The sequence below is a fragment of the Peromyscus maniculatus genome, chromosome 3 (genome assembly GCF_049852395.1).
Source record: "Peromyscus maniculatus bairdii isolate BWxNUB_F1_BW_parent chromosome 3, HU_Pman_BW_mat_3.1, whole genome shotgun sequence".
Lineage (NCBI taxonomy): Eukaryota > Metazoa > Chordata > Mammalia > Rodentia > Cricetidae > Peromyscus > Peromyscus maniculatus.
In genome coordinates, this window is record NC_134854.1 from 81,820,090 (window position 1) to 81,844,905 (window position 24,816).

Genomic DNA, 24,816 nt, shown 5'->3' on the forward strand with positions numbered 1-24,816 from the left:
ACATGGGAAATCCTGTCAATTAGAGGTCTGAGGGACATTTCCATCCCCATATCATGATATGCCTAGAAAGTCAGTTCACACCCAAAAGGAATCACCAATCAAAAATACTATTAATCAAAATAATTAGAAACCATGGAATAGTATGACAGAAGACAGAGACATGACAGTGAACATGTGTCACTTTCAGCAAGTTTATTCTTCTTGGGGCAGAAACACATGTGTGGTGATAAATATTAAGTAACAAATCATTGTTATTTGTTATATTGTGTTTAGGAAAGACGGGAAGTGCCAACTACACACAGTTCTGGCTGTTAAACATCAACCAAAGGATTGTATTGAGAAATGTCAGTATCTCTGATTGAGGATTGGTTATTTGATTTACATTTAGTGCAACCAGTCTGATCATTATCAGGACCATCTTTAAAAGATAATTGGTCAATTTGGTTTCACATTGCAGGGTTTAGGCTTTCTTTAAAATGCCCCATATATAATGGAACCAAGAATATCATTGGGCACTGGATTTTGCATGATGCCCATCTTCATTTCCCGAAAATCTACTATCTCCCAGCACCACAGGTGGGTTTATACAGAAGTGAGTCAAATCTCCACTATCTTCCTTCCATGACCATGAAGAAAAAAATGCATAGATAAATCTTGCTACATGGTACAAAAATAAATTAACAAAAAATAATAAATATATAAATATAGGTTTTGCTAAAGTTGGTCATGTACAGGAATGTGCATGACTTTTGTATTTTATGTTAGAAGTAAAGGGAATATTCCTCTGACTCAACAATTTAATGGAAAATAGTAATATATATTTTTAATGTCCTAGTAATACTGGGATTATTGTGAAAGAATTGTTTGCAATGTTGTCCTAGAAATAATACAATTAAAAATAAATACCAGATCTATACAAGTAACATTTTATGGGCTCAAAGAGTTATATTTATGAATAAATATATATTACATTTTCTTATGTGTTATTATTATTCTATGTAATATAAAATATATATAATTTATAGAATAATATGAGCATGTGATATAATCAGTTAAAAAAGAGCAAGAATTTGAAGGAAATAGTGGAGGAGCATACACTATGATTATAGGAAGGACAGGGAAGCTGCAAAATGATATGACTATATTAAAATCTCAAAATAAACAATAAATAAATTAATAGGTGAATCTATATTATGGACTAATTAAGGATAAACTATTTCTTCCCAGGCCCAAGTCAAGTATCAATTGAGATACTTTTTGTCTTAAACACCAACATCCTACTCGAAGTCTGGTATGTTAATGATATAGGGTATGAAATGAGGATGATGGCAGCACTGGGTAGGTAAATCTCACCTGTGAGAAACTTTTTTTCTGTTTGATAATTGCAATATAGCTCTGTCCCTGTATTTCACTGCATAATGCCCTTGTGTAGGAATGTCTTCATTCACGTGTTTTCAATCAAAATCATGATAGTGTGAAATTCAAGTTCAATTGTACAGCATAATAAGTTTAATAATGTTTTTAATATTCCTAATTTTAAAATCAGTATCCAAGATATAATGGGATGGAATGTATTTATTTATCATCAGAAAGAATGATTGACCTGACTTCAGAATGATTTTCTGACAGGCATCCTCATTAGAAAGGGTGGGACGAGGAAGCAGGATTTCCCAATTGATGACAATTGGTTGAATTCAGACTTTTAGGAGTGAATTTAATGAACATCTCTCCTGACATTTCCTCCATGAAATGCAGCAAGGGGAACTAATGTCACTGCAGAAGTGTGGGAAGAACATGTGAAGCTGGTACGTGAGAAAGACATCCCTATTGAAAATATTGAAAATGTCTATGAAGCAGGTATGTCAGCTTCTGTAAACTGAACTGAAAATAGAGAAAATCACAAAGATTCTTGTTTTCACCTCAGCAATGTAAAATCCTTACAAAAAAAACATGAAGACAATCCAACATTTTAAATTTTTTTCTCCTTTTTTGTTGCACCACACAGATGCTTGTCCTAAATGAAAGTATGGATCCCGTGAATAAACATGGTATTATTTGTTGTTCTAGACGCATTGAAATGAAATTCTGAGTGCTAATCAATTGTGTAAACACCAAGTGTTCAGAGTTGTCATTCTGGAACTTGTGTACATCCTCCTGTTAGTGAAAATCTTTACTGGCTTCATGTATGATTAAATGCCTTGATTTCAAATGTATAATCTTTATGGTACAATAGTATTAAAGTTTGCTATAAGCGGACATGTTTCTCAGTCTAAAGGGTGTAATATGCCTTTGAGTACAGATAAGCCACCTTAAGTTCATGAAAGTAAAAAGCCTTTAGATAGATGCTTAAAAATACCTTTTTACCTATGTTTTTTAAACACCAGATGGGACATTTGCTTTGCTCCTTAAGAGTACCCTCCTCTGGCTCTTAAGTTGTCCTGGCTATCAAGCCTCACCTACTAAATGACATGTCATAGAAAGTTTGTATGCCAAGTTTAAGATATGGGTAATGCAAACTTGTACAGCTACTCTGGAAATCAGTATGGCGGTTTCTCCGAAAATTGGGAATAAGTCTTCCTTAAGACCCAGCTATACCACTCTTGGGTATATACCCAAGTAATGCTCAATCTTACCACAAGGACACATGCTCAACTATGTTCATATCAGCAATTATTCATAATAGCCAGAACGTGGAAACAACTGAAATGCCCCTCAACTGAAGAATTGATAAAGAAAATGTGGCACTTATACACGATGGGACTCCTTTTTAAATGTGAATCTGTGCCATTGATATTTGATTTAAACTTATTAGAACCAATAAAGATATTGGACATGAAAAATAATGTTAGTGAGTCTGATTTATGGATTTTTCGTATTAAAAAGGGAATTAGCATGTAGCACTTGGCCATGCATAACAGGTATTGTAGCATGAATCTAAAAAGTCTTATTAATAAAAACAAACTCAGAGCCAGGTATTGGGGTGAATGCTGGAAGGTCAGAGAAGAACAAACCACAGCTTCCTCACCTTGCCAGTTCCTCAGCTGATCCTGTTTCCTCAGACTGGAAACCTCTTTGTCCTCATCTGAATGGGTCTCAGCTAAACTACTGCTCAAAAGCCGAAAAGCTTAACCAGCTCTAGTTCCTCATCCTCATGCCTTAAATATCTTGCTTCTTCCTGCCCTCACTTCCTGGGATTAAAGGCTCTTGTTATTATGCCTGTTTCCAGTGCGGCTTTGAACTCACAGAGATCCAGACACATCTCTGCCTCAGTAATGCTAGGATTAAAGGTGTGTGTGCCACCATTTTCTGGCCTCTATATCTAGTGGGTATTCTGTTCTCTGACCCCAGATAAGTTTATTAGGGTGCACAGTATTTTGGGGAACACAATATCACCACAAGGTAAAACATTTATAAGGTATAGCACTTGGTCAATTATAAATCAGTAAACAGTCAATGTTGCTGCTATTCTTGAGACATTTCATGCCAACTGTGCTCTTTCATGTGTATAATGTCACCAGACTAGCTTATCATCATGGGATTAGAATTCCTGGAACATCATGCTCCACTGAATTCTCATCCTGTAAGTTTAAATAAAGCAATGACAGACAATGGAAATACTGACAACTGGAAAGTTCTGAAAATTAAAAACAAAGAACTAAATAAAAGGATCAGTGAAAGTGGGCTCATTGCACATCTTGCAAACTTAAATGCTTTGCAAGTGTCTTCAGTTCATAATTTCAGTGGCAGCTGAAAAACTCTGGTCTTCTGCTCCAGAAGAGAAGCTTCTAGAAGATGAGGTTCTTCTGCTCAGTGCCCTAGCTTGTTTGGTCTCTGCTGCTGTGGAACCCTTACCGGTACAAGGCGGGGCTTTCAGGGTGTTATGCAGGGGCAAAAGGGCTGTGATAAATTTGGCAGTTTTGACCTGATGATCAATATGATTCTATGATAGTATTTGTGACCCCCTTTCGCACTGTACTATAGTCCCATGTCTTAAAAAATTAATTAATTTTTAAGGTTATATTTACTTCCCTTGAGCTTCCTATATTGTCCAATTGCATTTTTTGGGGGGAGGAAAATGGGGTAAAACAACCACCATTAAAATTTGCCATTGTTTTTTTTCTTAATTTTATATACACTTTAGCACAATTAACCAAATATTCATCATTGAAACTTAATATATAATTGTATAAAATATTTCACTGTCCTAAAAGAATTCAGGGATGAATTTTGATAAGCATAACAGAAAATTTAAATCAATCTAATACCTCCCTGATGAATATATTGTGTGTCTTGTATTTGAGGCTTGGATCTCTCTATGTTTTAGAGTTGTCCTACTATGGTCAATGTGTGGGATAATATTGAAATGAATTATAATCCAGTTACATATTCAATAAACATACTAGATCATTTTTAGAAGTTTACAAGTGTGTGTGTGTGTGTGTGTGTGTGTGTGTGTGTGTGTGCATAAGAAAGTGGGTTCGCAATTACTGCAACACAGTTATGGAAATAAGACCCCAAACCACTCAACAGATCCACTTATAATTCCTTTCTCTTTGAATCACAGTGATTTCTCCCTGGAAAATCAATCCTAATGCCTTGGCATACATAGACATTTTATCATCCAAATATGCACGGATGCACTTTTATGTGGATGTTATTATATTTTCCATTAGATTATTTATGTGTATTAAAGCTGCTTTATAATAAGAAATTATAATATATAATTTACACTTTTTTCTCAATCATATTTTGCATGATACAAAACTATTATCCTTTACCAAGTAAAGGTATATATGTTTTCAAATAATATATCAGATATTTTAATATATAAACTGAAATACACAATAATGTTATCACATTATTTATATGATAAATTTATACATCACATAATAAAATTACTGTCTAGTTCTTCTGTTGAAAATCTACAATTTACTTAGTTTTTCTGTCCTTTGTTTGATCTTAAAATTTTTACTAATTTTATTTTGTCTTTTTATGTGTGTGGGTGTTTTGTCTGCATGTTGGAGTATGTATATGCAGCACCCCTATAGGCCATATGATATCCATCAGAAATGAGGTTACAAGAGGATTTGTGCCAACATGTGGTGCTGTGACTTGAACCCAGATTCTCTAACCAATGAATATAATTCGTATAACTTTTTAGTTTTCAGGGAATTTTAGTACTATCTACCTAGAATCCAAATATGTGAGTGCGACAGAAGAAAATAGTGAATTTAGGATTTTGATGTGTGAAGTGAAGTATTTTAAGAATTACACACTCATGAGCATGACGTTCTATGTAAGGTAAGAAAATTTTATTCAGGTAGAAAATACGATTTGTTGAAATAGAACTCAAAATATTCACAATATATTTCTGAGAGGGGAAGATAGTGTGGATCTAATAATTAAAGAAAGCTGGAGTTGAGGGTCATTGTTTCTAAAATTATTGAACTTTAGCATTTATATCTTGATGTTTTAATACTTCTTTCTATTAAAATAGTGAAAATACAAACTTAGGGAGTAAAAAATACATTTGTGAATAAAACTGATGTTTGCTGAAAGTGAAATATTAATGAATGTGAATACAAGTAAAGGAAAATCTGAGATAGTAAATATCAAAAAGCAGTGTTTATAACCTCACTGTGAAAAATGCTCCTCTTGAAAACCATCCTGATAACTGGTTAGCTATCATTGTATCAATATAGTGACTGGTGTCATTTTTGTGACATGGGAAATCCTGTCAATTACAAGTCTGAGGGACATATCCATCCCAACATTATGATGTACTCAGAAAGTCAGTCCACACCAAAACGGAATCATCAACAAAAATACTATTAATGGAAATATGTACAAACCGTGGAATAAGCATGACAGAAAACAGGGACATTACAGTGAACACATCTTACTTCCAGCAAATTTATTCTTCTTGAGGCAGAAACACACGTGGGACTGAGTGTTAAATAACATGTGATTGTTATTTGTTTTTTTTCTCTTTTATTTTATTTTGTGATTGTTATTTGTTATATCGTGTTTAGGAAAGATGGGAAGTGCCAAATACACACAGTTTGGTCTAATAAACTTAAAGGTAACTACTGCGTTACAAAACGTGAGTACCTTTGGTTGAGGATTGGTGGTGTTATTTACATTTTCTGTAACCAATCTGATCTTTATAAGGATCATCTTTAGAAAATAATTGGTCAATTGTGTCTTATGTTACAGGGAATATGCCTGCTAAAAAATGCGCCAGATATAATGGGACTGATAACATCATTGGGACCTGGGCATTGCATGATGCCAACCTTCATTTCTCACATATCTACTATCTCCCAGGGCCACAGGGGGTGTACACAAACGTTAGTACAATTGCCATTATTTGCCTTTCATGACCATGAAAAAAATGCACATATAAATCTTACTACATGGTCCAAACATAAATTGACAAACAAATGAGTAAATATAAATTTGCTAGAGTTGGTCAAGTACAGTCATGTGCATTACCTGTATTTTATGTCAGAAGTGAAGGGAATATTTCCCTGACTCAATAATTTAATGGAAAAATGGTAATATGTTTTGTAATGCCCTGGTAACACTGTGACTATTATGAAGAAATTATTTGATAATGTTGTTTTAGAAATAATATAATTAAAAATAAATATTAGATATATACAAGTAACATTGTATGGACTCAAAGAGTTACATTTATGAATAAATATATATTACATGTATGCATTATTATTTCATATATTATAATACAATATATATAATTTATGTATAATATATAATAATATAATGAATATAAGCTTGTGATATAACCAGTGAGTAAAAGGGCATGAATTTAAAGGAGAGTGTGGTGGGACATAAACTATGATTATGGGAGGAAAGGGAAGTGGCAAAATGATATAATAATATTAAAATCTCAAAACAAACAATAAATAAGTTAATAGGAGAATCTATGTCATGTACTTATTAAGGATAAACTATTTCTTCCCAGGCCCAAGTCTAGTTTTTAATTCACATACATTTTGTCTTAAACACAAACATCCTACTTGTTGCCCGATATCTAAATACTTTGGGGAACAGGATTACGCTGACAGCAGCACTAAGCAGGTAAATCTTACCTGTGAGAAACTTTTTTTCTGCTTGTTAATTGCAACATACCTGTGTCCCTGCATTTCATTGCATGATGCACTGGTGTAGGAGGTGTTCATTTATGTGTTTACATTCATAATCACAATTGTGTGAAATTCGAGTTCAATTGTACAGGATAATAATTTTAATAATGATTTAAATATTCTTAATTTTTAAATCAGTATTCTAGATATAGTGGGATGGAAATTTATTTATTTATCAACAGAAAGAATGTTTGACCTGACTTCAGAATGATTGTCTGACAGGCAACATCATTAGAGAGGGTGGGACGAGGTAGCAGGATTTCCCAGCTGATGACAACTGGATGAATTCAGACATTTAGAAGTGAATTAATAAACATCTCTCCTGACTTTTCCTCCATGAAATGCAGCAAGGGGAACTAATGTCACTGCAGAAGTGTGGGGAGAATATGGGAATCTGATACATCAGAAAAAGATCCCTGTTAAAAATACTGAAAATGTCTATGAAGCAGGTATGTCAGTTTCTTTAAACTGATCTGAAATTAGAGCTAATCACAAAGATTCTTGTTTTCACCTCAGCAATATAAAATCATTACAGAAAATGTGAAGGAAATCAAATAATATTTTTAAATTATCTTTCTTTTTTTTGTTTTTGTTGTTGTTGCACCTCACAGATGCATTCCCTAAATGGGAGCATTGATGCTGTGAGTAGAAACATGGTATTATTTGTTATTATTGACTCATGGGAATTAAATTTTGAGGTTGATTCAATTGTGTAAACACCAAGTATTCACAGATATCACTCTGGAACTTCTGCACACCCTCCTGTTATCAAAAAATCATTACTGGCTTCATGTATGTGTAGCTAGAGAGTTTTCTCTCCTGGTCCCACCAAGCCCAGGCAGTCCGACAGCCCACTTATAAAATAAACACACAGACGCTTATATTATTTAAACTGTTTGGCCTAATGGCTCAGGTATCTAGTTCTTATATCTTATATTAATCCATTTCTATAAATCTCTACCTTGTCACATGGCTCGTGGCTTACCGGCATCTTCACATGCTGCTTATCATGGCGGCGGGTGGCAATGTCTCCCTCTGCCTTCCTGTTCTCTCAATTCTCCTCTCTATTAGTCCCACTTATACTTCCTTCCTGACTACTGGCCAATCCGTGTTTTATATATTGACCAATCAGAGCAACACATTTGACATACAGACCATCCCACAGCAATGTATGATTAAATGCATTGATTTTACAAGGTGCGAAAGTATTTTTTAATAAAGTGCCCAATGTTTATCATGCAGTAGATTTTATCAGTAGCAAAATAGCGGCTGTCTTCATCAACCCACTGGGAATGTGAATAGTTTGTGAATTTTAAAACTCAGCACTTAGAAATTTATAAAATACCTAGTGATATCAGGTATTATATTTTTTCTTTTCTTTTTTTTATATTAATTAAACTGCTGGGCCATTAGCTCAGGCCTACCACTGACTAGCTCTTACACTTAACTCAACCTATTTCTGTTAATCTATATGTCATCACGTGTTCCATGTATTTACCTGTTGCCTTTATATGTTGCTCCCTGGATGGCAGGCTGGTGTCTCCTATATTTTTTTTTTTCTGGATGATTTTTTTTTTCAGAACTTTTCAAAAAAACCGGAAAGTAACACAGAGTGTTCAGTGTCCCTGAGATGGTGAATGCTCATATGTACACATCTGATTAGGCCTTATTACAAATTATGGTAGAACTTTTTCACCATAAAAATCTAATATATACATGAATATATATACATATATATACATACACACATATATATGCATATAACATCATTTATTGAAAATATTGTTTTTGTTAAACATAATTATAAAACTGTTCCACAAAATGGGCTAAGAAATACGCACATACATAAGTGCATGCTATACCAATTAATTGAAAAGGAGCAGAAGGGGCATATAGGAAGATAAGGAGGAAGAAAAAACTGATATGATTATATTTCAATATTGAAAATAAAAGAAATAGAAAACAGTTGTCACCACTCACAAAAAAGTCTTGAAGCATCAGTTGTGTATCATCAATCCCAGCACTAGATAGAGAAGGGTGGAGACTGTACTTGTAAGCAAGGCAACAGCTAAGAGCCCACCAGTCAGTCAGGTGCAGAGAGATCTTGTCTCAAGAATAGAGTATAGGGTGATGGAGGAAACACTCTTTTACAAACTTAAAATGCTTGTATATTCATATATATCCATGCAAACAACACACATGGTTTAATGCACACACATACAGAAGTCAGGATGTCATCACTAGTCACATGATGCCACTCATGGAGGAGGCATGCCAAATGCTGTGAGGAAGTTCTGAGAATTTCATCATTTAAAAAAAATTCATTGTGAATAGGTTTTTTTCATACAATATATCCTGATTACAGTTTTCTCTTCCCAACTCTTCCAAATCCTCCCTACTTCCTCACACTCCCAAATCCATACCCTTCTTGTTTCTTTCTCTTAGAATAAAAATTAATGTTTTATTGAAGAAATAAAAAACATCATACACCAGAGTGTTTGTGGGTGTGAGTTGTTATAACACATGCAGGATTTTGGTTGAGACCAAAATATGAGAGAGAGAATGATAATAGCATTAACCATGGCAACTTGAAGTGGTTGGTAGGTAGTATATGTTCATACATCACACACTGCCCATCATACTTGCTATCATGAATAGAAACATCATCCCTATCACTATGCCATTCAGTGCTGGAGCTACCACAATGACACATACTCAACTATGTTCATAGCAGTAGTATTACTCAGCAGTAAAAAAACAATGATATCATGAAATTTGCAGGCCAATGCATGGAGCTAGAAAATATCACCCTGAGTGAGGTAACCAAGACTCAGAAGGATAAACATAGTATGTCCTCACTCATAAGTGGATACTAGATGTAAGGCAAAGGATAACAAGACTATAACCCACAGCTCCAGAGAAGCTAGCTAACAAGGAAGGGCCCTAAGAGAGACACATAGATAGCCCAGTAAAGTAGAAATAGATGAGATCTGCATGAGCAAACTGGGAGTAAAGGGGGTAATGGAGGGCAAAGAATGGGGGGTGAGAACATAAGGAAATAGGAGGATCAAGCTGGAGCAGGGACAGAGTGGGAGAGCAAGGAAAGAGATACCATGATAAATGAAGACATCATGGGAATAAGAAGAGGAAGGGTGCCGGGGAAGCTCTCAGGAATCCACAAGGATGACCCCACCTTGGACTACTGGCAATGGCCGAGAGGGTGCCTGGACTGATCTACTCTGGTGACTGGACTAGTAAATACCCTAACTATCATCATAGAGCCTTCATCCAGTGACTGATGGAAGCAGATGCACAGATCCACTGTTGGGCATCAGGCTGAGCTCTGGAAATTCAATTAATGAGAGAGAGGAGGGATTCTGTGGGTAGGGGACTTTGAGATCATGATGGGAAAACATGTAGAGATGACCAGCCACACTAGTGGAAATCTATGAACTGTGGACTAATAGCTATAGAGTCCCCATTGGATTAGATTAGGTTCTCTGGATATGGGAGACAGTTGTTTTGCTTAAACTGTTTGAGGGGCATCCAGGCAGGGAGATCAGAATCCATCCTTGGTACATAGACTGACATTTTGGAACCCAGTGCTAGGATGTGACACCTTGCACAGCCTTGGTGCAGGGGCAAGGGTCTTAGACCTGACTCAGCTGAGTGTGCCAGGCCCTGCTGAATACCCATGGGAGACATTGATTTGGAAAATGTGGGGATGGCAGGTGGGTTGGGGGGAAGGCTGGGGTATGGGAAGAGGGAAGAAGGCAGATCTGTGGTTGGTATGTAAAGTGAATAGAACATTTCTTAATAACGAAATGAAAAAAAATAGAAACTGACGTTATAAGATTTTTTTATTAGTGGTGTTGATTTAAAAATCATATTTTAATATTCAAAGAACTACAGGCAAATAAAGAACCCTGAGAGTGGAAGAATGGTCTACCTCAGGGATGAGATCTCTCACAGTATATGCAGTACCAGGTGGTCAACCCTGAAATCATATACACACAAACAATGCAAAAAGGACTCAGCATGTGTCTTTTATACATTTACAAAGATATATATGTTTATATATGTTAGAGTAATGATTAAAGAAGTCTGTGAATGTGAGAAGGAGTAAGTAGGGTATGAGGTGTTGTAAAAATGAGAGTGTAGGGGTCAACGATGTAATGATATGTAAATATGTTATATATATTCATATAAAGTATTTTTATATTTCATATATTTTCTTGCTAGATTATATGTTTTATTATATTTATATACTAATAGATTTAATTATTTATATGAAATATATAATATATTTAAATATAGTTTGATGTTTATATATTAATATAAATATATTAGCATATGTTATATATTTGCATATATAACACATAATTGTACTGTGGTGGTTTGAATAGGAATAGCTACCATATGCTCATATATTTGAATGCTTGGTCATTAGGAAGATATGCTTCTTGAGATGGATTAGAAGGTTGGCCTTATTGCAGTACATGTGGCCTTGTTTGAGGAAGTGTGTCACTGGAGATGTGAGTTGGGGTTTCAAATGCTGAAGCCAGGATCATTGTCTCTACCTGTTACATGTAGATTATGATGTAGAACTCTTGGCTCCTTCTCCAGCACTATGCCTGCAAGTGACCATGCTTCCCACCATGCTGATAATGGACTAAGCCTCTGAAACTATAAGCAACTTCCAATTAAATGCTTTCCTTTATGAGAGTGGATATGGTGGTGGAGACATGTGGTTTTTCCTTAGAGTTAAAAATAATTCAAAGTACAAAAACAAAAACAGAAAACAGAAACAAAAAAAGGTTTTGTTGTGTGTTAGAGGAAGGTGTCAAAGTGAATTAACCTGACTGTGTCCTTTGCCCTACAAGAGCTTCTCATTTTCAAGAGGTCCCATTTATTAATTGTTGCTCTCAGTGTCTGTGCTACTGGTGTTATACTTAGGAAGTGATCTCCGGTGCTAATGCATTCAAGACTACTTCCTATTTTCTCTTCTATCAGGTTCAGAGTAACTGCACTTATGTTGAGGTCTTTGATCCACTTGGACCTAAGTTTTGTGCATGGTGACAGATATGGATCTGTTTGCAATCTTCTACATGTTGACATCCAGTTATATCAGCACCATTTGTTGAAGATGCTTTTTTTCCCTCCATTGTACAGTTTTGGCTTCTTTGTCAAAAATTAAGTGTTCATAGGTGTGCAGATTAATGCCAGTGTCTTCAATTCAATTCCATTGGTCCACATGTCAGTTTTTATGCCAGTACCAAGCTGTTTTTATTACTGTAGCTCTATAGTAGAGCTTGAAATCAGGGATCATGATACCTCCAGAGGTTGATTTATTGTATAGACTTCTTTTAGCTATCTTGGATTTTTTGTTATTCCATATGAAGATTATTGTTCTTTTCAGGTCTGTGAAGAATCGTGTTGTGATTTTAATGGGGATTGCTTTGAATCTGTAGATTGCTTTTGGTAAGATTGCCATTTTTACTGTGTTAATCCTACCTATCCATGAGCATGGGAGATCTTTCCATTTTCTGATTCTTCTTCAATTTATTTCTTCAGAGACTTAAAGTTTTTGTCATACAGGTCCATTACTTGGTTAGTTAAAGTTACCCCAAGGTATTTTATAGTATTTGTGGCTATTGAAAAGGGTGACGTTTCTTTGATTTCTTTCTCAGTCCATTTATCATTTATATATATGAGGGCTACTGATTTTGTTTGAGTTAATCTTGTATCCTGCCACATTACTGAAGGTGTTTATCAGGTTCAAGACCCAGCTATACCACTTGGGCATTTACCCAAGGAATGCTCAATCATACCACAAGGACATATGCTCAACTATGTTCACATTAGCACTATTTGTAATAGCCAGAACCTGGAAATAACCTAGATGTCCCTCAACTGAAGAAATGATTAAAAAAATGTGGTACATATATGCAATGGAGTACTACTCAGCAGATAAAAATGATGGCATCATGAGGTTTACAGACAAATGGATGGAACTAGAAAATATCATTGTGAGTGAGGTAACCCAGACTCAGAAAGACAAACATGGTATGTACTCACTCATAAGCGGATACTAAATGTAGGCAAAGGATAACCAGACTGCAACCCACAGCTCCAGGGAGACTAGCTTGTAACAGGACCCTAGGATAGACACAAGGATCACCCAGCAATGGAGAAATGGATGGGATCTACATGAATAAACTGGGGGTGAGGGAGGATAATGGAAGGCAAGGGACAAGAGAATGAGAGCTCATGGGAGTGGGAGGTTCGAGCTGGATCAGGAACAGAGTGGGAGAACAAGGAGATACCATGATAAATGAAGGCAACATGGGAATAGGGAGAAGCAGAGTGCTAGGGAGGTGTAGAAATAATTCTGAATGGTTTTATAAAATAAGAAACACAGAGCCAAATGCGGAGTTAAAAGCCCAAGACTTCAGAGCAGTAGCCAAGAGCTAAGACCAAGACTGTCTTCTAACACATCACTGCTGTCCTTCCTCTCAGAAACAGACCTACTTCCTGTGTGTCTGTCTTTTTATTAACTTTCTGTTCTGCCTTTTCATTGGTTGTAAACTCAACCACATGACTTCCTCTTCATGCCTGTCCATACAGACCTCCAGGTCTCTATGGTTGGTTTTGAGATTAAAGGTGTATGTCTCCATGTTGGCTGAATCCTTGAACACACAGAGATCTGCCTGTCATGTGATCAGGATTAAGGGTGTGTCCTACCACTGCCACACTTCTGCTAAATGGCTTGCTATTAGCTCTGACCCCAAGGCACTTTTATTTATTAACATACAAATAAAATCACATTTCAGCACAAATAACATATCACCATAGAATTACACACATTCTTGGGAAAATTATTATCAGAGACATGTCAAAATAAATCCTAGTCTAACAATGCCACAGCCTACCTTTAAACTAAGCACCACTGAGGCAGAGGCAGATAGATTTCAGTGAGTTCCAGGCCAGGCTGGCTGTCTACAGAGTGAGTTCTAGGACAGCCAAAGCAATACAAATATAGAAAAACCTTGTCTTGAAAAAATTAAAAAAGCTAACTAACTAACTAGCTAACTAACTAATTAACTAAATCATAGGCTATAGATATAATATGGTTGTCTACCATTGAAAATGACTGGAACAACTTATAGAAACAAATGCAGAGATCCAAGCCAGAACTAGGTGAATCCTGTGGAAAAGGGGGTAGAAAGATTGTAGGAGCCAGAAGGGTCAAGGAAACCACAAGAAAACCCACAGAATCAACATACCTGGGCTCCTAGGTGCCCACGGAGATTGAACTGACAATCAGGGTGACTCCATGGGTCTGACCTAGGCCTGTTTCCGTTTTAATTACAACTGTGGTAAAAGTTTATTTCTAAGTTGTAAAGAAGGCAGATGGCATTATCACCTTGCACAACAATAGTGGAAAGGAGACAAATGGGATTTTATTGGTCTTTGGGGTGTGGTACCTGTAAAAGGGGTTCTATTGCTCTGTTAAAGAACTATGACCAAAAGCATGGTTGGAAGGAAAAGGTTTGCTTCTGTCAGTCATCCAGTAAGGTCAGGCATGAACTTGGAAGTAGGGACTGAAGCAGAAGTATGGAGGATGCTCATTGGTTCTCATGGCTTGCTCAGTTTTTGCCTTCTTATAGCACCCAGGACCCTGAGCCGAAGGGTGACACTGCCCACAATGAGCGTGGCCCTCCCATCTCAGTGATCAATCAAGAAAATGCCCTACAAGGCTTCTCGCAAGCCAGTTTGAAGGAGACATTTTCTCAGCTGGGGTTCCCTCTTCCCAGATGAACCTGGCTTGTGTCAAGTTGACAAAACTTCAGTCAGCTGGCTCTGTTTAACCAAGTTGTGAGGGGAAGCGGGAGAGCTGACATAGGGTGGGAGGCTGAGGTTTAGGGAGGGTGTAGGTAGAGAAGGTGGAGTGTAGATTAGTGCTGATATCAGGTTCAAAAAACTGTTCAGCCTAATTTCACTTTTCATTTTAATAATAATCAACAAAACCTAGGCATGAATTCTAGAATATACATAGAAGTAAGATGAGATGACAGAACCTTGATAGATATTTAGTTCACTGGTTCCAACAATTAGAATTCAGTGCATGCATTTGTGAAAAAATATTATGGTGATGTTGAAAGCATGAATAAATAACAAAACAATGAAAATAACAACAACAATAATAATGATAATGACACTAGTCTTTAGGGAGGGGATGGCTATGGTTTCCCATAATTTGACTCCAGTAAATGTTTTCTGTTCACTTCAGAAAACTTAGGTTGAGCACAATGTAGCTGGTGGGGATGAAGGAGTTTCCAGAAGGTGGGATGTTCACATGGATTAGAACAATGTGCTCCATCCTAACTGGATTCATTCTGAGTCATCCAATATCTTCTGAGCCACCTCCAGTGCTTTCTGTTCTATGCACGGTAGGGAACAGACAGAGCCTGAGCAAACCACAGAAACAGGGGCTTAAGAAGCTGGCTAAGGAACTTAGTATTCCAAAGAAGAATAGACAGCACTTGGTGTCCACAGGTAATACCACTGTTCATCACACAATGAAAAATGCATATGAAAATATTCATAATAATCATTGATTGAGACTTTTAAACTTAGTCAAAATCACTGGAAATATTAAGGAATTCAAATGATGTTTTGTTTGTGTTTACTTTTTCCCTCTCTTGAAACTGTCTTTCTTTTTTTTTTTTTGTTTTTTGTTTTTTGGAGACAGGGTTTCTCTGCGTAGCTTTGCGCCTTTCCTGGAGCTCACTTGGTAGCCCAGGCTGGCCTCGAACTCACAGAGATCTGCCTGGCTCTGCCTCCCGAGTGCTGGGATTAAAGGCGTGCGCCACCACCGCCCGGCTTGAAACTGTCTTTCATGGACACTTGTGATCAATAAAGACACAATATGGCTGAGTACAAACAGGGCAAGAGAGGCTACTCTCATTTTAATTTGTTAAAATTCTTTCTTTAGCCTATTAGAGTTATGTATTTAAATGAAGTATTCTATTGATAATTCTATTCATACATTATGATGATATTTTAATAATACTGAAATGTGATTTTATTTGTATGTTAATAAATAAAGTTGCCTGGTGGTCAGAGCGGTGGTGGTGCATGCCTTTAATCCCAGCTCTTGGGAGGCAGAGCTAGGCAGATCTCTGTGTGTTCAAGGATACAGCCAGCATGGAGACACACGCCTTTAATCTTAATATCAACCATAGAAGACCTGGAGGTCTGTACAGACAGGCAGTGAGGAGGAGGTCATGTGGTTGGGTTTACAACCAAAGAGAAGGCAGAATAGAAAGTGTATAACAAAGACAGACAGGAAGTAGGTCTCTTGTTGAGGAAGACAGCAGTGGCAGTGAAGGGTAAGGTTTTTAGCTTTGACCTCTTGGGCTTTCATCTGTGCATTGGCTCTGTGTTTCTTATTTAATAAGATGATTACATCTACATTTGGCACCCAACATCGCAAGAATTCATTAAAAACTGCTTGGCTTAGTGGTGGGTCCAGTTTCCCACCTGGGCGGGCCTGTCTCTGTAGGGCCCGGCTCCCAGCTCTGCTTAAGACTCAGGCCTGCTGGAGCTACCTCTAATTGCAGTAGCTACATGCAACTGCAGATAGGCTGCTCTCAGCTGAAAAGCCAGTGCACATGGTTGGAGCTTAAGGAAGCTGAAGCCCAGGCTCGACTGCGCTCTAGTGGGAACACATGGCTGGATTTAAGCTTTTAGCCAGAACTTGTGGCTATGCTTTCTTGCTTGCTTGTTTGTTTGTTTTTTCTCTCTCCCTCTCTCTTTTTGGATTCGCACCTCGGATGCTAGGCAGCTGTTTTGAAATTCCCTCGGATTTCTACTGTTCTATGCAGACTTGATAAGTCATTAAGATATGAGATATTTTAAAGGAAAATATTTGAAAGAGAATTATTTTCCACTATAAAAAATGGGTTTTATGTGTACATTGGAAGAAAACTGGGCTTTGTTTGATATTTTAGTCAGTCTGACAATGGAACAACTATATGAGAAGATTAATGTTGATTGAATTATGCACTTTATTACTTCTCTTATCCTTATATTACTATTTAAAAAAGATAGTCAATTTAAGTGCCAGGATAAAAGTTTTAGAAAAACCTGTTAAACCTGTTAAAATGAATTATAGGGAAATTCAAATTCAGACAGAAGAAATTAACCATGAAGTTGTTTCAAGACTGGATCATAAGGTTACAGAAAGAAAGCCTGTTTTCACACAATCACCCTTAATTTATCTGGTAACCATACAGCAGCTACCTAATCAAGTGAATACACAAAATATTTGGACTCCAATGAAATGTTAGATTTACGAAGGTTTAAGGAGGCAATAGTATCTTATGGCATGCATTCCCCATATGTAAAGCAAATGTTAAACACCTGGTCAACTGATAATATGATTTATAACACAGGATTGGCAGGAGATGGCACATGCTGTTCTGGAACCCAGACAACAGCTCCAGTGGCAAATGTGGTACAAAGAGGAGGCTAAAAACATAGCAAAACTATTTTTTTTGACCAGAAAGTTTCTTTTAATTTCACCAGTTTAAATAACAAATCAGAATGTCTCTTTCTGCTCCTGGTGACATGCCCCAGAATTTCATGGTGACAAGTTTTTAAGCTACAACCACAAATTCTATCATTTATCTTTGGTCTGGGTTTGAGGAGGATTTTATTTTTATTTTGTTTGGTTTGGTTTAGTTTTTGAGACACAGTTTCACACAGCTGGAGCTGGCCTTGAACTCACTGTATAAAGAGAATGATGTTGAAGTTCATCTATCCACACCTCCTGAGTGCTGGAATTTAGGCCTCTGCCATCCGCCTCTAAATTGAAATAGGATTTCACTCTGTAGCCCATACTGGCCTTGAACTCACGACCATCCTCCTGCATCAGCCTCCTGGGACTTATACAGGGACGCTTGGCTCAATCTGGGAGGAGGGGACTGGACCTGCCTGGACTGAGTCTATCAGGTCAATCTCAGTCCTCAAGGGTGGCCTTGATCTGGAGGTGGTGGGAAAGGGGGGTGGGCTGGGGGGAAGGGAAGGGGGACAGGAAGTGGGAGAACAAGGGAATCTGTGGCTGTTATGTAGAACTGAATAGTATTGTAAAATAAAATAAAAAAAAATAGCAAAACTATGTAGGGATAAAGGTATACAAATCTTCCAGGATCAGCTTGTTGGAGAAGGCCAGTATACTGCACTACAAACACAATGTTTATATGATATCCAAACCTTAATTCTATTGAAACTGCAGAATTTATCCCTGATGCTTCAGAATTAACTTCACTATTTATTCAATTTCAAGATACAATTAGGAAAAGGAGTCATCCTTTATATACAACTCACATCCGATCCCATACTGGTCTGCCAGGCCCTGTAGCACAAGACAATGATGAGATTGATAAATTATTGATAGGAAATGTGCTGGAGGCCTCAGAATTTTATTAAAAAATCATGTCAATAGTAAAGTTTTAAAAAAGGATTTTTCTATAACCTGGCAACAAGCCAAAGAAATAGTAAAGAAATGTCCTACTTGTTCATTCTACAATGAAATGCCATTACCAGCAGGATATAACCAAAGGGTACTCAGAGGAATGAAATCTGGCAGATGGACATGTTTCATTTTATAGAATTTGGAAAACAAAAATATGTACACCATACCATCGATACTTATTCAGGATTTCTCTCTTTCTTTCTTTCTTTCTTTCTTTCTTTCTTTCTTTCTTTCTTTCTTTCTTTCTTTCTTTCTTTCTTTCTTTTTTTCTTTCTTTCTTTCTTTCTTTTTTTGAGATAGGTTTTCTTTGTGTAGCTTTGTGCCTTTCCTGGGACTCACTTGGTAGCCCAGGCTGGCCTCGAACTCACAGAGATCCACCTGGCTCTGTGTCCTGAGTGCTGGAATTAAAGGCTTGCGCCACTACCACCCAGCTTATTCAGGATTTCAATGGGTAACTGCTCTGAGTTCTGAAAAATCTGATTTTGTAATCACTCATTTGCTAGAAGTTATGACCATCATGGGCATACCTGTACAAATCAAAACTAGCAATTCTCCATCATATATCTCTGTTAAAATGAAACAGTTTTTTGCTTATTACAATATAAAGCATATTACAGGTATACCACATAATCCTACAGGTCAAGCAGTTATAGAAAGATCAAACAGAACTCTAAAGGATATGCTAAATAAACAGAAAGGGGTAATAAAATCCCACAGAAATAGACTGCATAATGCTCTATTAACTTTGAATTTTCTCAATGCCAATGAGAAAGGAACAAGAGCTGCAGAGAGATAATGGATAATAGAAAAAACTGCAGAATTAAATCAGCCTATATACTTTAAGGATGTGCTGACCTCAGAATGGAAACCAGGATATGTGTAACATTGGGAACGAGGGTTTTGGTTTTGTTTCTACAGGAGAAGATAAGCTGTTGGTACCATCAAAACTGATAAAGGTTTGATTTGAACAAGAGAGACCTCTTAATTAGAAGAGGTGATAGTTCATCAACCAGCATGAACATCCAATTTAAACTAACTTATACTAGTAACACATGCCTTTTTCATTTAATCAGATAATCAGTTGCCGAAAGGGAACCTCCCCAAAATTAGTCTTGGGGAAAGGTTTTTGTTTTTGTCTTTTAGGAGAATGAAGGTTAAGGATTCTGAAGAACACTGGACAAATGAGACAACTGAAAAAAAAGGACAAATCATCTATCTCAGGAAACAGAGTAAAATGGCCTATTGGTATATCATCTATAAAATTTTGTAAGTCTTCCTGAATGTTTGTTTCTGCTCTTCTCTAATGACATTTAACACTTTTGATCTACTAATAGTCCCAGTTCAATTAAACTTTAAAGCTGACTTTGGAGTTGGAGAATAGCTCTCTCCTTTAAACTCAAGCATGTTGTTAAAAGGAAAATGCAAACTTCGTGTATCATGCCAGAAGAACAGAGCCATCTTCTGCTATGGGACAGGAGAAAAACCATATTAATTAAGGGACTATTCTATTACTAATCTCAACTCTTTGATTCTATTCTGATTCTGAAAAGTATGAATTTTATATCAAAATTTACAAGATTAAAATATATATACACTTTAAACTTTGTTAAGATATGAATGATCACATAGAGTACTAACTAATTCTAGAAAAAAGGCTTCAATTAGCTGCATATATATATCTTTGTGTTCAAGTCTCTTATCAGTTTCTTGCAGGAAATCACGGCCAGGCCTAACATTAACTGAAGTCTCCAGGAAGATGATGGGGCCCCACAACAATAACAATTCCACGTGGACAATAATAATAATGTTAAGCTGACAAACATCATCTACAGATCAGCTTTGAACTACAAACTGCTCAGAGCAATTTTGAGAGGGCTAGCTGAGATGATCCAGTCTCAAAGACTACTTGAATAAGGACTTGAGATAAACCCTGAACTTTGGCATTATGCACAGACTGAATAACAAAGGATATAGTTACCTTCCTTAGAATTTGACGATTAACCCACAATTTTTCTTTTCAGGATAAAGATAACCTTCGCCCATACCCAGCAGGAAGCAATTTTAAGAATATGATGCCTACATTCCCAAAGAGGTAGTATGAGGCAGGTGGTTTTTTGGGTCTTTTAATGGGTTTTGGGTCTGGGATAATTTTCATTGTTTAGGAGGGTTGGTTAGAAGTTGTTTTTAAGGATTAGAAAAAGGGCTAAGCAAAGGAGATTAGACTTAAGGTTATTGTTTAAAAAAAGAAAAAGAAATGAAAAAGAAAAAGACAATTACTAGCTTTAAATACTTTACATTGCATTGGATTGTTTTATATTGTATACAAATTTTATATACATATATATATATAGAAATTGATATTGTTAGAAAATATTGTATGTATATTTCTAATTTTGTTCAAGATAGTGTACTTATACCATTCATTTAACAATGTAATGCAATTTGCTGATCCTTGAATGTTATTATTACCAACTATTAGGATATAAAGAAATGGGAAATACTAATTGGATTTAGTGGGTGAGAAAAAACAAAGTAAAAACATCAAATTGAGATGAAGATGGGAGATATTTGGAAGAGATTCTTGGGTAGCTGGAGGGTAAGGGCATATATAAACAAGATGCACTAAACAACTATGAAAATTAAAACACAATATATAATACTCCTTTCATAAAAAAGACATTACTATTCGTAGAAAATTTCAAATTCCTCATTGATTCCTCAATTTATTGTTATGAGCTTTTTGAACTGGTTCTTAATTATTTTTTGATATTTACATGCTGTCTTAGTCTGGGTTCTATTGCTGTGAAGAGACATGATGCTAAAGGCTACTCTTATAAGAGGAAGTGTTTAATTGGGGTTTGCATACAGTTTTAGTGATTTACTCCATTATCATCATGGCAGGGAGGATGGCAGCAGGCCTGGAGATGGAACAGTACCCAAGAGCTACATCCTGATTCTTAAGTTACGAAATTAAAGGTAAACCTTGGTGAGAACACATTGTATATAGGACTTGGAGGCAAAATGAGCTGGAACTAACCCAGAAGCATCTTCCCTAAGGTCTGGCTCACATAGTATCCTAAGGTGCTATGCAAGTGTTCAAGTGCAAAAAATAATCAATAGTCCTACCCAGCTGTAAATGCCAATGAGACACCACAATGATCACAATGGCGAAAAAGCCCTAAAGGTGCAATAGTGCCACTTATCATTTATGGAAACAAACAGCTATCTATTTGAACTTAAAAACTACTTAGAGTGAATTTTAAATGTGAATTATATAATATATATATATATGTATATATATATATATATATATATATATTTCCCAAACCCAACCCACTTCAGCTTTTCCTCTGTCTCACTACTCCCTCTAAAATTAATTACTTCTTTAATTGTTATCGTCACACAATACACAAATAAATAAAACATGTGTTTTTGTGTATGTGGCTAAATGTACAAGTACAAGGGTCCATTGGCTTTCCATTCCCAATTAATATGTCTATACCTCAATTCCTACATCTAAGGCTTAAGAAATCCCACAGAATATAGAGAAGAATGATGATAGGAGAAACATGACCAGGACAGTTGCTCTGAGATTGCATCTTCTTCATATGATAGTGAAGTTGCACCCATGAAATGTCAAAAATATGGCTGCCTAAACAAGACCTTCATAATGTCAGGACTAGTAGACATATCAATGTGAATGGGGAAATTTCATAAGACTCCACCTTAATTGAAGAAGAGAGATTGCCAATTACCAATAGATATGTGTGTGTGTGTGTGTGTGTGTGTGTGTGTGTGTGTGTGAGAGAGAGAGAGAGAGAGAGAGAGAGAGAGAGAGAGAATGAATTACTCTTCCCTAATAATGTGAATACAATAAAAATATGGTCATCCTTTAAGATAGATGAATGAGCAACACTAAATGGATTCAGCAAGTTGTATTTAGGCAATTAATCATTTTTTGTGTGTGATTGTGTGTAGATATATAAATTGATAGATAATAGGTAATAGGTAGGTAGGTAGATAAATGAATAGACACATAGACATTCAATAGATGATTGAGAGATGACAGATAGATGATAGATAGATAGATAGATAGATAGATAGATAGATAGATAGATGATAGATAAATAGATAGATAATAGATGGATAGATAGATATATGATAGATAGCTTTAACTGTCAACTTGACACAACCTAGATTTGTCTGGAAGTAGAGTCTTACTTAATGATTGTGTATATTGGGTTGGCCTTTGGGCATGTCTTAATTGTTATGGGAAGACCTAGTCCACTGAGGACAAAGCCTCACTCTTTCACTAAGCTTTAAATTTGTTAGCCTGTAGTGTGCAATGGGGTTTTTGTTGTACTATACACAATAACTCCATTTAAACTCTTAAAATATGATGCCTATATTTTAGTAAGCATCTCTAGACATAAATTTTCCTATGAGAATTTCAAGCTATTAATTTTCTGTGCTACAAGAATGACAATATCAGCAAAATTTTCTATTGGTGCATGTCCTGGTTAGGTTTTTGTCTACCTGATAGATTCTCAAGTCATCTAGAAAGAGGCAACTTAACTTAGGAGAATTCTCCATCAGATTGGCTTGTAGGAAAGTCTGTGGCGCATTTTCCTCATTGATAGTTGATGTGAGATGCCATTACATTTGAAAAATGTATGAATGTATTTCTCTTATAATTTTATCAGCTCAAATAAGACAATTAAATACTCATATTAATGTTAAAAATAAATGGTATTAATATGTGATTCTGTGAGCAGAAAAAGTGATAATGCTTACTGCTGTGGAATGTTGTTATGTATGCTGTGAATGTGTATTGCTCTGATTGATTGACAAATAAAATGCTGATTGGCCAGTAGCCAGGCAGAAAATATAGGTGGGATAAATAAGGAGAATTCTGGGAAGAGGAAAACTGAGTCAGGAGTCACCAGCCATACACAGAGGAAACAAGGTGAAAAGGCAGAACTGAGAAAGGGTACCAAGCCATGTGGCTAAACATAAATGAGAATTATGTGTTAATTTAAATGTAAGAACTAGTCAGTAATAAGCCCGAGCTAATGGATAAGCAGTTATAATTAATATTAAGCCGCTATGTGATTATTTTATAAAAGGCTGCGGGACTGTGGGTGAAAGATTTGTCCTGACCACAGGCCAGGCAGGACACAGGAAAACTTCCAACTACAACTTACAAATAGTCAAAATTAATAAAAATTTGGGTTCTTTTAAATCATTTTGTAAATAAAACAAGCATGGAAATCTGACATCTTTGAAGATGTCTCTACTGTTAAAATGAAATTGTTCACAATAATTAAATCTTTTCCTACAGTATATGAAATAATTTATTTCTCATACGATATTATCAAGCATTTCCTCAATAATGCTGTCATGTTCACTAACATGCCTCCCATCATGATTAAATACCTTGAGTCAAATATGAAAACCATTGAGGTCAAAATGCATGATATATATCCCAGTTGTAACATGGGAAACAGCTCATGGGAGATATTCATTCAATATTAAAGTTGTGTAAATACCTGATATATCAACCTAGTATATATGATGATAGGATAATTCAGCACTCTTGAACATGTAATAAAAAGTTATCAAAACTCAAAATTATTGCTCCCCAGAGAAAGATAATTAAAAATTATTAGAAATACATGTAATGTAAAAGAAATGAAATTACTGTAAACCCATATTGCAATAAGAAAAATGCTGGTCAATTTGAATTCCATATTCATTTTTTTCCTGGTAAAATTTAATATATTTAATATATTCATTTTTTTCCTGGTAAAATTTAATATAGAATCATCTGATGATGAACATTACCAGGTACATCATAACTGAGAAAAGTTTATTATTAATCTCTGTGCTTAGCGATGTTTATCATTTCTACTTTATTTTTGTTCTCCTCACAAGTCCTTTATTTATTCTCTCAATTGTTTCAGTGAGTGCCATTTCTTTCTGTAAGATTTTACTGAAAGAAAATAGATATGAAATTTCAGAGATATTTTACAATTATTTTAAGTAAATTTTAAATTAGTTTTTAGTGTTTATTTGTGCCAGAAATGCACATGAGACATGCATATA